General features: G+C 45.9%; 2 non-coding genes across 2 annotated transcripts; one reads left to right on the forward strand and one right to left on the reverse strand.

Moving 5' to 3' along the window:
• The first annotated feature begins 328 nt into the window (after positions 1–328).
• trnaq-uug (transfer RNA glutamine (anticodon UUG)) lies at positions 329–400 on the forward strand. Its single transcript has one exon. It is a non-coding gene; the product is annotated as a tRNA-Gln (tRNA).
• Positions 401–1,864: 1,464 nt separating this feature from the next.
• Positions 1,865–1,936, reverse strand: trnaq-uug (transfer RNA glutamine (anticodon UUG)). Its single transcript has one exon. It is a non-coding gene; the product is annotated as a tRNA-Gln (tRNA).
• Positions 1,937–13,146: the final 11,210 nt, after the last annotated feature.

Here is a 13,146-nt window from a genome sequence, read left to right on the forward strand (position 1 = left end):
CCGCCTGCTGGAACATACTCCTCCCGATGTGGAGGTGTTATTGGAGCCTGAGCCCCGCCCCTTTCCGGAAACAGCCGAGCGGCCTGTGACGTCACCCGGGATTTCGGCAGGTTCCGGCTCCTCGCTCCGGGCGGGACTGAGGGGGGGGAGGGGAGTGCGGGCGAAAATTAAAGATTTAAATAACCCAATAAATCAACCCTCCACCCCCCCCGATAAAGACACCGTTTTTACTACACCGTTCAAAATTACATGGCTGCACCGCCGGGATTGACCAGCGAGCGGCGATATTGCGTATGAAAGGACCTATTCCACAGCCGGTTGACAGCGCGGTCCCATGGTGTAATGGTTAGCACTCTGGACTTTGAATCCAGCGATCCGAGTTCAAATCTCGGTGGGACCTCAACACGTTTTTATAAGTGGTATGGTAATTCATGGCAGTGTACCTTTTAAAATCACGAACCTTGTAAAACTGTCCCTTGCTGTTTTATTTTCTGCTCTTCCAATTCTGTTTAACTAACGATTGCATTCTGCACGTCTTTGATGTATATCTCATTGCAAGTTAACTCAGCTCCTGTTCTACTCGAAAATAAATAAAACCCCACGGATTCTGGAAATCTGAAACAAAAATAGCACTACAATTTGCTGGAGAAATTCAGCAGATCTGGCAGCATCTGTTGACAGAAAGCAGACCTGCAATTGTGCAGAGAAAACACAGATGTTGCCAGAGAAACTTGCTTGTTTCTTCTTCCTATTCTGCACTTGCTGTGTTTTTTAAATCTTTCTTTCCACCTTTTTATAACTTTGGACTGAAAGCAACTCGGCAACTTCTTCCAGTGAAAACAGCATTGTTGTGAGAGCACTGCCCAGTGAGTCTATAAATCAAATCAAAAACCTGCAGATTGTTTAGGATGCTGAACAAGTTCGCTCGCCCTGTAAAAATCGACTCAACCCTCACTTTCTGGTCTTTAGAAATCCCCCACTTCCCATTCTGCAGTTTCCTCAAATGATGCTCCGAATATTAAAGTGTTTCTGAATATATTCCAATTCCATCATCAGCATAAGGAGAACTGGAATATTGAAACAGCTTCAGAGACCAGATGGCTGGCATTCAGTTTGCATTTGTTCCAATGGAGAGAGATGAAGTAGTGAAAATATATAATGAACGTCTGAACTTTCAGCAGTTTGAGTAGTGCACCCTCAGAATCACCTGGAACAGTGAAAAGCCCCAGCCATTTGAGTTTCCATCGAAGAGACAGGTCCATTAGCAAGTTTGTACAATGTCTGGCGAAGCTCAAAAGGCAGCGTGGTGCTGTCTGCTGGCCTTAGGTAAAAACAAGGACTGCAGATGCTGGAAGTAGAGAGAGGAGGAGATTTTCCTTCTCCTCGGATGCTGCCTGACCTGCTGTGTTTTTCCAGCACCACTCTAATCTAGACCCTGTCTACTGGACTTGTCTGTGCCCCTGCTCTGTGAAAGATGCACATTTTAAATGCAGTCAGCAGGCAAGCACTGAGGCGGCTCTGTGTCGGTGTTGGGAAATGAACACCAGCAACACACTTCATCAAAAACGTGATCAATTAAACTGACTGGAGCTCGAAATCAAACTCTTACAGAATTAAAAATCACACAACACCGGGTTATAGCCCAACAGGTTTAATTGGAAGTACACTAGCTTCACTAACCGCACTCTTACAGGATTAGCAGAGAATTGTCTCAATGCCAGTGCATATACTCCTACGTGAGCACCGATTGATGGTGGGAGCTTGATGCCGCAAACAGTAAAGTGCACTTATTGTTCCCCAGCGATTTCCGCCGGAATTAACGCGATTTCTGACTCCAGGAATCGGTGTTATTAAAACGTTGTCGAGGTCCCACCGAGATTTGAACTCGGATCGCTGGATTCAAAGTCCAGAGTGCTAACCATTACACCATGGGACCACATGAAAGAACGCAAACTTCTCAGAAGTTGAGAAGTTACTCAGTTGAATTCAAACTTCAGTATTATGTTTAGGATGATCTTAATTGTCTGCTGAGATATTCGGGATTGATTTACAAAGTTCAGTCAGGAAGCAGCCAGTTGTCATCTGCCAGCATTATAGCAATGAGGTGCACAAACTCCTTCGGCTCATTGAAGTTGGCAGCACTGTTGGAGGAAGTCGTTGATTAAAGCAAAGTTAAAAATCACACAACACCAGGTTATAGTCCAACAGGTTTAATTGGAAGCACTAGCTTTCAGAGTGACGCTCCTTCATCCAATTAAACCTGTTGGACTATAACCTGGTGTTGTGTGATTTTTAACTTTGTACACCCCAGTCCAACACCGGCATTTCCAAATCTTAATTAAAGCATAAATCTTTATTCATGGGGGCAGATAGTACAAGAGCAAAGAGGTTTATAATTGTTAGACCTCCGATAGCATTTTATAATGGGTGCCATGTTTATAGTAAAGATGTGGTATTAAAATAATTTTTAAGAATGGTTCCAGGAAGGAGAAGTTTCAGTAAAAGGGCAGTTTGAAGAAACTGGGACTGTTTGCCTTGGATAAAAGAAGGTTGACAAGAGACTTGACAAAGACTTGCAAAATTGTGAGCAGGCTTCACCTTATAGGTATAGATAAGGAGAAGCTGATTATGCTCGTTAATTTTTTTTTAAAAAGGCATAGATTTAAAGTGATGTGCAAACTGAGCAAGTGGGGTTTGAGATAACATTTCTTCGCACAGCGACTGGAAACGTGGTGGAGCAAAGTTCAATTGAGACATTGAAGGATGATTATCATGGATAGCAGGAAAATCCAGAGGATTGGCACCATGTGATACAACTGGTGAAGGCATGATGGACCAAATGGCCTCTTCCTGCGTTATATCAATATCAATCATGAGGAGTATAGAATGTCAGATGTCTTTTCCCTAGAGTGGGGGATTTCAAGACTAGGGGGCAGAAAGAGGAGAAAGTTTTAGAAAAGACGTGAAGGGCATTTTTTTACACGGCGAATGGTTTACATGAACCGCCAGAGTAAGTGTGGATGCAGGCACAGTTCCAACATTTAAACGATATTTAGATAAGTACATGAATAAGAAATGTTTGAAGGGATATGGGCGAAGCACAGGTAAATGGGGCTAGTTTTGTTTGGATTATGGTCAGAATGGACTTGTTGGACTGAAGTGTCTGTTTCTGTACTTCATGACTGTATGACTCTAATTCGGTGATTCTGAGTATAAGCACCTTTCCTTCACCGGCACTCATGGACCTCTCTCTCGCAGTGCAATAAGGCAGCTTTACTACAAAGACTGCAGCAGTTCAAAAAAATGGTTTGCTTGCATGTAGCCGATTTGGAGTAAGCATTAAATGTTGGTCTTGTCCACAGCTGATTAATGAACAGGAAAGAATACATGGAGCATTGAACAGGTGAGATGTGTTATATGTCAGCTAAGCAAGTTAGGTTATTGGGCATTAAAATGGCAGATGGGCCAACAAGGGGAACAGTGAAGTTATTTACTTTGATCATATGCTGGAAAGCAAAATATTTTTTAAAAGTTATGAAACTGGCAAATGTTGATGTTGAGAGGTTCTTGGCAGTCCTCACGTAAGGAACTGAATGTTGGCATGCAGGTATAGTAAATAAATGACATGATGGCCTAGACAGAAAGGGAATTGGTGTACAGTAAAAAAAAAGAAATATTACTATTCATTCATAATGTAGCATGAATATATAAATTGTGTTATTGCTTTAGATTAGGCTATAACATTGGTTTAGATTCCTATATTTAGTCAACACCCAGATTTCAAATAGTCAAGCTATTTGAAAATGGTAAAATGTTAAAAACCCATTCATTTTTGAGACTGCAAACAACAGCTTGTTGAGTGGAACATTTTATTTGGAGTATGTTCCCAGATTGAGTGTACTCTTGGGAGAAAGCTGTAGGTAGACTCAAGAAATACAATCCCCCTGCGCCAAAACAAACGCTCCAGTCCTATGCATACAAACCTTACCTGGGTTGGGAGAGTAGCAAATTATCTATCTGCCGAATCTGTAGCAGCATAATTCCAGTTAAGGATTACACAACGCTTGTCCTGAACCTTCACCAGATATTCCTTCAATATCTCCTTTCATTCTGACATTGATTTGTCTTCAAATAGCTCTTCCAAATTTAACTAAATCATATCTCAACTTCGTAAAATTAGCCTCTCCCGGATTGAAAATTGTAACTTATGGCATATCTTGAACAATTTCATAACTATGCTATAATACATGATTAATTGTACCAAACTAATCTTCTAATGAAGCTCTTTCTATCTATCCAGCTTCATTCCCTAAACCAAGACGAGGACTGACTCTGTCTTGTTGGTTCAGCTGCATTCTGTTTACAAATGTTCTCCTGGATGCATTTTCAGAATTCTGTGCCTTTCATCCATTTTACATTGATTTCAATCCAATTAATATTCAGTTAGTTGAAATCCACTGCTATTACTGCTGAAATGTTGTTGCACTTTTCAGTAAATTGTATTTGTTCTTTTGGCTGAGCATCTGAGGGGATATAGCAAAAATCGGACAGTATGATTGCCCACTTTTGGTTGTTCAGTCCAACACATACAGCCATAAAGTCATAGAGATGTACAGCACAGAAACAGACCCTTCGGTCCAAGATATGCTGATCAGATATCCCAACCTAATCTAGTCCCATTTGCCAGCACTTGGCCCATATCCCTCATCATCCAGCCTATTCATATATCCATCCTGATGCCTTTTAAATGTTACAATTGTGCTCTCACCCTAAACCTATGCCCTCTAATTCTGGATTCCCCACCCCAGGGAAAAGACTTTGTCTTTTTATCCTATGTGTGCCCCTCACGACTTTATAAATCTCTATAAAGTTAGCCCTCAGCTGTCTTTGTTCCTGTATTTCCTGTCCTGTTCCTGTCACCCTAACAGGAATATACTGTCTTTGGACCCTTGTTATCTATCCACGCTTCAGACTCTCTGCCTTTATTCCTGATGAAGGGCTTTTGCCCGAAACGTTGATTTTGCTGCTCCTTGGATGCTGCCTGAACTGCTGTGCTCTTCCAGCACCACTAATCCAGAATCTGGTTTCCAGCATCTGCAGTCATTGTTTTTACCTTTTTGAAAGTTCTTGCCTAATACCGCCAAAATTGGCCTTTCTCCAATTTAGAACCTCACCTTTTAAATTTGGTCTATCCTTTTCCATCACTATTTCAAACTAACAGAATTATGGTCGCTGGCCCCAAAGTGCACCCCCAGTGATGTCTCAGTTAACTGCCCTGCCTTATTTCCCAAGAGTTGGTCAGGTTTTGCACCTTCTCTAGTAGGTACATCCACATATTGAATCAGAAAATTTTCTTGTACACACTTAACAAATTCCTCTCCATCTAAACCCTTAACATTATAGCAGTCCCAGCCTATGTTTGGAAATTTTAAATCTCCTACTGTAACCACCCTATTACTCTTAAAGATAACAGAAATCTCCTTACAAATTTGTTTCTCAATTTCCCACTGATTTTTGTGGGGGTCTGTAATAAAATCCCAATAAGGTGATGTGAGAGGTAATTTCGGTTTAAACTTTAAGATGTGCCTGGACCACAGACTGATCTATAATAAAAGACAAAACTTTTGTTTCTTTTCTAACAACCATTTTATATACTCAAAAGTAGAGTAGTTTAAATTGTGCAGAATGCTGACAATTTGTGAGCGATAGTAAAAACAAGCAGGCTCTTGATTAATGAAGCCATTCACACAGCAGGGAAGGATGAGTCCTTGACTGATAAGACTCCAGGATGGGGGAACGACTTGAGACATCTGTTTCAGATTAAAGCCTTTGACTGATAAGACTACAGGGTGAGAAAAACAACAAACTTTGGAGACTCTGGAGCCTTTTGTTGCAGACTTTGTGATAAAAATAATGATGTTTTTAAGAATGTGAACCTCATGGCTTGTTGGAGCCAAGGAGAGGAGGGACTTGTGCTATATATAATGGAGACTTTGTAAGCCTCAGCGCGCCTTTTCTTTAAGGGTGCCCGACTCTGCAGACTTGACTTGTTAATAAAACTTTGTTTTCCTGAATTTGTCTAGAGCGATTATTGAGAAGCGATTTTCGTTTCTAACAACTTGGGGGCTCGTCATCCGGGATCAACACTCCGGCCGCAAGGGGAGTTGAGGAAGGATATCGGAGAAGGTGCACCCTGCTGAGTTCAGCAGTCCCTGATTCCTTGCTTGTCGCCCCGCGCGGCTTGAGCGAGTGATATCCGGGAGGCTCAGGAAAACAAAGGAGGGGTGTACCCGAGGCAGTGGGGACGGTTAACGATCGAGTAATTTCGGTGCACCGAACCCAGGTAAGAAAAAACTTGCGGGGACCGTGTTTCCGGAGGACTGGGTACCTACGGGGTGCCTGTGGATTTTTTCTACAGAGACGTGGGACTCAGGAATCTAGAGACCGGGGCTCGCCTGTGAGGGATTTTGCAGAGACCGTGTTTGAGGAGGAACGTGTACCTACGGGGTGCCTGTGATTTGTGTCACAGAGACGTAGGACACAGGAATCCAAAGACCGGGGGTGCCTGCAAAGGAACCTGGGCGATCACGGGACTGAAGGTCCGGGAATTGGCTACATTGTGATAGATTATCACGGGAAAAATACGAAGTCCTCGGAAATGGGAAATAAGGGACCTAAGGTGATTAAGGGAAAGGTAGGCTTAAACAGGGACAATGACACATACCCCGGGGTACCTGACGATAGTCCGTTAGGGAAAATGCTAAATAATTGGGATCAGGGTGGAAGAAAGGGAAAATCTAAAAGGAAGATGGTAAAATACTGTCAAAAGTGGTCCCAGAAACCTATTCAGGGCGACTCAGTGTGGTGGCCTAGATTCGGTACTGACGAAGACTGGGTCCGGCAAGCCCTCATTTTATATGTCAATTCAAAACCTGATGTTAATCTGGAAGAAAGTGATTATGCCCTTTGTTGGCTGCCGGTTACGATATCTTGCCAAATGCAGGTAACTAATAAAGACTCGAAAGGGCAGAAAGAATGGGACCCTTTAGATCACTTACCGCCGCCCTACGTGACCCCGTCTGCCGCACAAAATGTTCCTTCGGGTGACGACGATTCAGGGGAAGGGGAAGAAAATGGGGAGGAATCACAAACTACCTCAGGGGTACAGACCAGATCTCAAGCTGAAAAGGGTCACAGACAAAACCCTGTCTCGATTGCAAGAATGAATCCACTCCGGGAAGTGCCCATGGGGGGCGAGGAAGGAAGGACGGGATATGTGAACGTTCCCTTGACGAGTACTGAAGTACGGAATTTCAGGAGGGAGATGAAGGGTCTACTAGAGGACCCCATGGGACTTGCTGAACAATTGGATCAGTTCCTGGGTCCGAATACTTACACGTGGGAAGAGATGTGTTCCATCATGAAAACATTGTTCTCTAGCCAGGAGCGTCAGATGATACGACAAGCTGCGCTCTTGGTCTGGGAGAGAGAGGGGGGAGAGGGAGGGGAGCAGAAGTTTCCCCTCACCGACCCCGAGTGGGATAAGAACACGGAGGGAGGACGGCGCAACATGAGAGACATGCGGGAATATTGGATAAAAGGAATAAGACACGCAGCCCCGAAGGGGCACAATTTTACCAAGGCCTTTGGTAATCATCAAAACCCGGAGGAAACCCCTACGGACTTCCTAGACAGGATTAGGAAGAATTTGCAGCAGTTTGCTGGGGTGGTCCCTGAGACGGACGTGGGGCAACAACTCATATGGGTAGAGTTTGTATCAAAGGCCTGGCCGGACATACGAAAGAAGTTAGAGAAAATGGATGATTGGGATAGTAAATCTTTAAGTGAATTACTACGGGAGGCGCAAAAGGTGTTTGTGAGAAGGGACGATGAGAAGCAAAGGAAGGCGACAAAGATAATGATGCAAACGGTGCAACAAATGACAGCTGGAAGAAAGGAAAAGGGAGAGCCGTGGCAGAAACAGGAAAGGGGAGAGTCGTGGCAAGAGCAGAGGAAAAGAGAACCATGGCCGGAACAAAGGAAGAGTGGAGGAACGCGAGACCGCGACAGGGAAACGAAGAGGACACTCAGATGTTACTATTGTAATGAAGAGGGACATTTTAAACGGGAGTGCTCCCGCTACAAGCGGGAGGTGAGGTCGTACGCCCTGATGGAGGAAGATTAGGGAGGTCGGGGGTTCCTACCCTTGGGGCAAAAGGACTATCGACAGGAACCCCTGGTAAACTTGAAAGTAGGGCCCCAAGGATCGGAGATCACATTTATGGTGGACTCAGGAGCCGAAAGATCAAGTATAATCCAAATACCCCCCGGCACCCGAGCAGGAGGAAAAGTTATGGGGGTATCTGGAATTGGAGGACATAAATTACAAGTCCCAGTGGTGGAGGACGTGGAAGTTGGATATGAAAACAGAACTACTAAACGAGACCTCCTTCTACTGCCATCGGCGGGGTTTAATTTGTTAGGAAGAGACTTGCAGGTCAAACTAGGGATCGGAACGGTACCAAGTAACGGGGAAATGGTGGTAAGGTTGTTCGCCCTCACCGAAGAAGATGATCAACAAATAGACCCGGAAGTTTGGTACCGAGAGGGGAACAGAGGGGGTCTAAACATCAAACCTCTCCAAATCACCATGTTACCAGGAAGAGGCCCGGTAAGAAGGAAACAATACCCGATTGCTATGGAAGGACGGGAGGGGTTACAACCTGTGATAGAAAGATTAATCACAGATGGACTACTGGAGGAATGCATGTCCCCTTTCAATACTCCAATACTCCCTGTGAGGAAGCCGGACGGGACATATAGGCTGGTGCAAGACCTGCGGGGGTTGAATGAAGTAGTCCAGGCTAGATACCCGGTGGTACCTAATCCCTACACGTTAATGAGTAAAATTCCCCCCGAACATGAATGGTTCAGCGTAATAGATCTGAAGGATGCTTTCTGGAGTTGCCCCCTTGACGAAGAAAGTCGGAACCTTTTGGCCTTTGAATGGGAGAATCCCTTCACAGGACGAAAGCGACAGTTAAGATGGACGGTCTTGCCGCAGGGATTCACGGAGTCACCCAATTTGTTTGGACAAATACTGGAGCAGATCTTAGGAGGATTTCAGTGTAACGCGGAGAATCAATTGCTCCAATATGTCGATGATCTCTTACTCTCAGGACCAAGAGAAGAGGAGGTACGAGCAGACACCGTTGCCCTGTTGAACTTCCTGGGGAAACAGGGTCTACGCGTCTCCAGGACAAAACTCCAGTTTGTGGAGCGAGAAGATAGATATCTGGGCCATCAAGTCAGTAAGGGGCACCGCCGTATCACGCCAGAACGAATATCAGGAATTACGGGTATGCCAATACCCAGGACGAAGAAGGAAGTCAGACAATTCCTGGGACTAGTAGGGTATTGCCGGATATGGATTGAAAGTTACACCACTTTAGTAAAATTTTTGTACGACAAACTGGGACAAGAAGGACAAAAGGTGGACTGGTCAGATGAGGAGGAGCAGCGATTTAATATTATTAAAAATAAACTGATTCGAGCTCCGGTATTGGCTTTACCCACCCTGAAGGAACCGTTCCAGTTATATGTTAATAGCGCCGGCGGAATTGCCCAGGGTGTGCTTACTCAGCTGCGGGCAGGGAAACGTCAGCCGGTTGCATTTTTGCCAAAAATGTTAGACCCTGTGTCATGTGGATGGCCGACCTGTATACAGGCAGTGGCAGCTACGGCAATGTTAGTAGAAGAGGCCCGAAAACTTACCTTTGGAGGAAGGATCACAGTATACTCCCCACATTCGGTTAGTGCCATACTGGCTCAAAAGGCTCACCGCTGGTTAACAGACTCTCGCATCCTAAAGTATGAGACGATTTTGATGACCGGGAACGATCTCAATTTTGCAAAAGATCTCAGTTGCAACCCAGCCCAGTTTCTGTACGGACGTCCTGCAGACGGGGAACAGGAGCATGATTGTGTGGAATTTGTGGACTTGCAGACCAAAAGCCGAGAGGACCTGCAAGAAGCCCCGCTGGGTGAGGGACAGGAACTGTATATCGACGGGTCCTCCCGGTGCATCAGTGGAGTACGATACAGTGGCTATGCTGTTATAGATGGTGCAACGAAACGGACGATTGAGTCTGGACGACTGCCCGGGAAGTGGTCAGCCCAATCCTGTGAGTTGTACGCCCTCCAGAGGGCCCTGAAGTTGTTGGAAGGGAAAGTGGGGACCATATATACTGACTCAAAGTATGCATACGGAGTCGTTCATACTTTCGGGAAAATCTGGAAAGAGCGAGGATTGATAACTTCCCGGGGAAAAGAATTAGCTCACGAACAAATGATCAGCCTAACGTTGGAAGCCCTGGCGTTACCTACGGAACTTGCAGTAGTCCATGTACCCGGTCACCAGAAGGGGTCGACACCGGAAGCGGTGGGAAACCGGCTGGCAGACGAGGAAGCCAAGCGGGCAGCGGTCGAAAAATCCGTCCAATTGTTAACGTTAATACCGTTGAAGGAAGGGCTCGCTAAACAACCCGTCTTCACCCAGGGGGAGATTGATAGAATGGATCAATTGGGTGCCCGGCTAGATACTAACGGGAAGTGGACGGTTCCTGATGGGAGACAAGTACTGAACAAACAGATCACCCGGGGTATTCTGCACCGATTACACCATCAGACCCACTGGGGGGTGCAAGCCATGTGTGACACAATCCTGAGAGACTATGTATGCAGGGGGATATACACATTAGCCCAACAAGAGGTAGTCGGATGCCCCACTTGCCGGCGTATTAATCAGAAAGCCATGCGTTCTATGCCAGCTGGTGGTCAGCCCCTAGCGATTAGGCCATTCCAGAGGATCCAAGTTGACTTTACAGAATTACCCCCAGTACAGAGATGGAAATATCTGCTAGTAATAGTAGACCATTTCACTCACTGGGTAGAGGCTTTCCCAACTGCCAAAGACGATGCACCAACCGTGGCCCGACTGTTGTTAGAGAACATAATCCCGAGATATGGCATAATGGAATCTATTGACTCCGATTGCGGGACGCATTTTATTTCTAAGCTACACCATTTGATCTGTAATGCCCTGGGTATCCAATGGAAATTCCACACACCCTGGCATCCTCAGAGTTCGGGTCGAGTTGAGAGAATGAATGGTACGCTCAAGACCCAATTGACTAAGCTGATGTTAGAAACTAAGTTACCCTGGCCAAAGTGCCTGCCCATTGCCCTAATGAGGATACGTACGGCACCTCGCCAAGATGTCGGGGTTTCCCCCTATGAAATGCTCTTCGGATTACCGTATTGGAGTAAGGTTGATGGATGTCCCACTCTACAAGGGGGGGATGTATTTATCCGAACCTATTTACTGGCCTTATCCCGTTCCTGGTTCTGTTAACAACTGAAGCAGCTGTTCGGACGAAAGAAAAAGGGTGGGTCCACGCATCAAGGATAAAGGGGCCTGTTCCGCCTGAAGAAGAAAGCACCTGGACATGCGAGCAAGGGGACAAGCCGTTGTCGGTAAAACTGAAAAGACAGCAATAATGAACTCTACTTGGACTGTATTGGTGGGGATATTGATCAGTTTACTCCTGTATGTGGGGGAGGGTGAGGGGAGATGTGACAAATGTCGAACTACAGTAAGACTTGGGATTCGAATCTATTCGGGATCATTTGTGTCCCATTCCTATTTGGACGATAGGTGTTACGATGTGAGTGCACGCCATGAATGTTGGGAGGATGGGAGACCCTATTATCAGGTATATAATAAAGGATACGGTGGCAAAATCCATGGATGCCCTATAAATGACCGCTGGGTGTGTATTAGCAAAACTGGGAGGTGGGACCTATCCTCCGTGTTGCTCAGGGAGCAGGTTGACAGAGTCAAGGAGACCAAGATACAGATCCCTGATCGGGGGTTGGGGAAAGAGCAAGACCGTCAGGGAACGGTCGTGCTCCCTAAAGTGCCATCTGTATACGAAGAGGTAGAAGGACAGATTGAACTCCCTGATGTTACACAAAACCTGTTTATTGATCTCACCTCCAGAATAGCCACTGTTTTAAATGTTAGCAATTGCTGGGTCTGTGGGGGGCCGCATATATCGGAACAATGGCCGTGGACTGGTCAAAGCTTAGACATAGGGGAATTGCTGCAAACCACTTGGACTCATGACAACGACAGAAAAAGCCAGAGGTGGAGACTGACAAACAGCCCTGAGGGCCAGTTCTGTATTGAAGGCAAGGGGACCGTGAAGGTAGGGATTAGCCCCTGTCAGAATATATTGGATGCAACCACGCGAGTATGGTGGCCTGAGAATATTGCTTGGTATATTGCAAACCGAGATCATCAAAATTGCATTCGGTTACGTTCTGATTCCTCCTCTTACGAGCTAAGTGCTGACCCTTCCGATGGCATGAAAAGAGTGTGGAGCGGTGGTTGTCAGGGGAATCAATGCTGGAATAATCCTGTCCAGACTCTGCCACGGGGTCAACAATCCGAATACTGGAATTGCAGTGGTCCTGGTCCTTATGAGGGCGTCCCTGGGGTAAAGGAGTTGTGGGATGACGTTGTGAGGCAGGGAGGGCCTGCTCCAGATGGCCTATTTTGGATATGCGGTAATCAGGCATACTCCAAACTGCCCATGGGATGGGCTGGGGTATGCTTCCTGGGTCTAATACGACCTGCGTTCTTCCTATTACCCCGGGAGGAAGGCGATGATTTGGGAGTTAAACTCTTTGACTCCCTGCGTAGGTCGCCAAGGGATATCCAAGTCGGTGATTGGGGGGATGAGTGGCCACTGGCCCGGATTATTGAATACTACGGGCCGGCTACTTGGGCACAGGACGGATCATGGGGATATCGCACTCCTATCTATATGCTAAATCGAATTATCAGGCTCCAAGCAGTCGTAGAGGTCATTACTAACCGGACTGCCCTGGCCCTAGAGCTGTTGGCTCAGCAGCAGGATCAGATGAGGGCTGCTATATATCAAAACCGACTTGCCTTGGATTATCTGTTGGCCTCGGAGGGGGGTGTGTGCGGGAAATTTAACCTGACAAACTGCTGTCTAGAAATTGACGATAATGGTAAAGCGGTTTTGAAAATTTCCAATGAAATTCGGAGATTGGCCC

This window comes from Chiloscyllium plagiosum, unplaced genomic scaffold (assembly GCF_037043375.1).
Source record: "Chiloscyllium plagiosum isolate Xiang-an unplaced genomic scaffold, Cpla_swu_hap1 HiC_scaffold_32, whole genome shotgun sequence".
Taxonomy (NCBI): Eukaryota; Metazoa; Chordata; class Chondrichthyes; order Orectolobiformes; family Hemiscylliidae; genus Chiloscyllium; species Chiloscyllium plagiosum.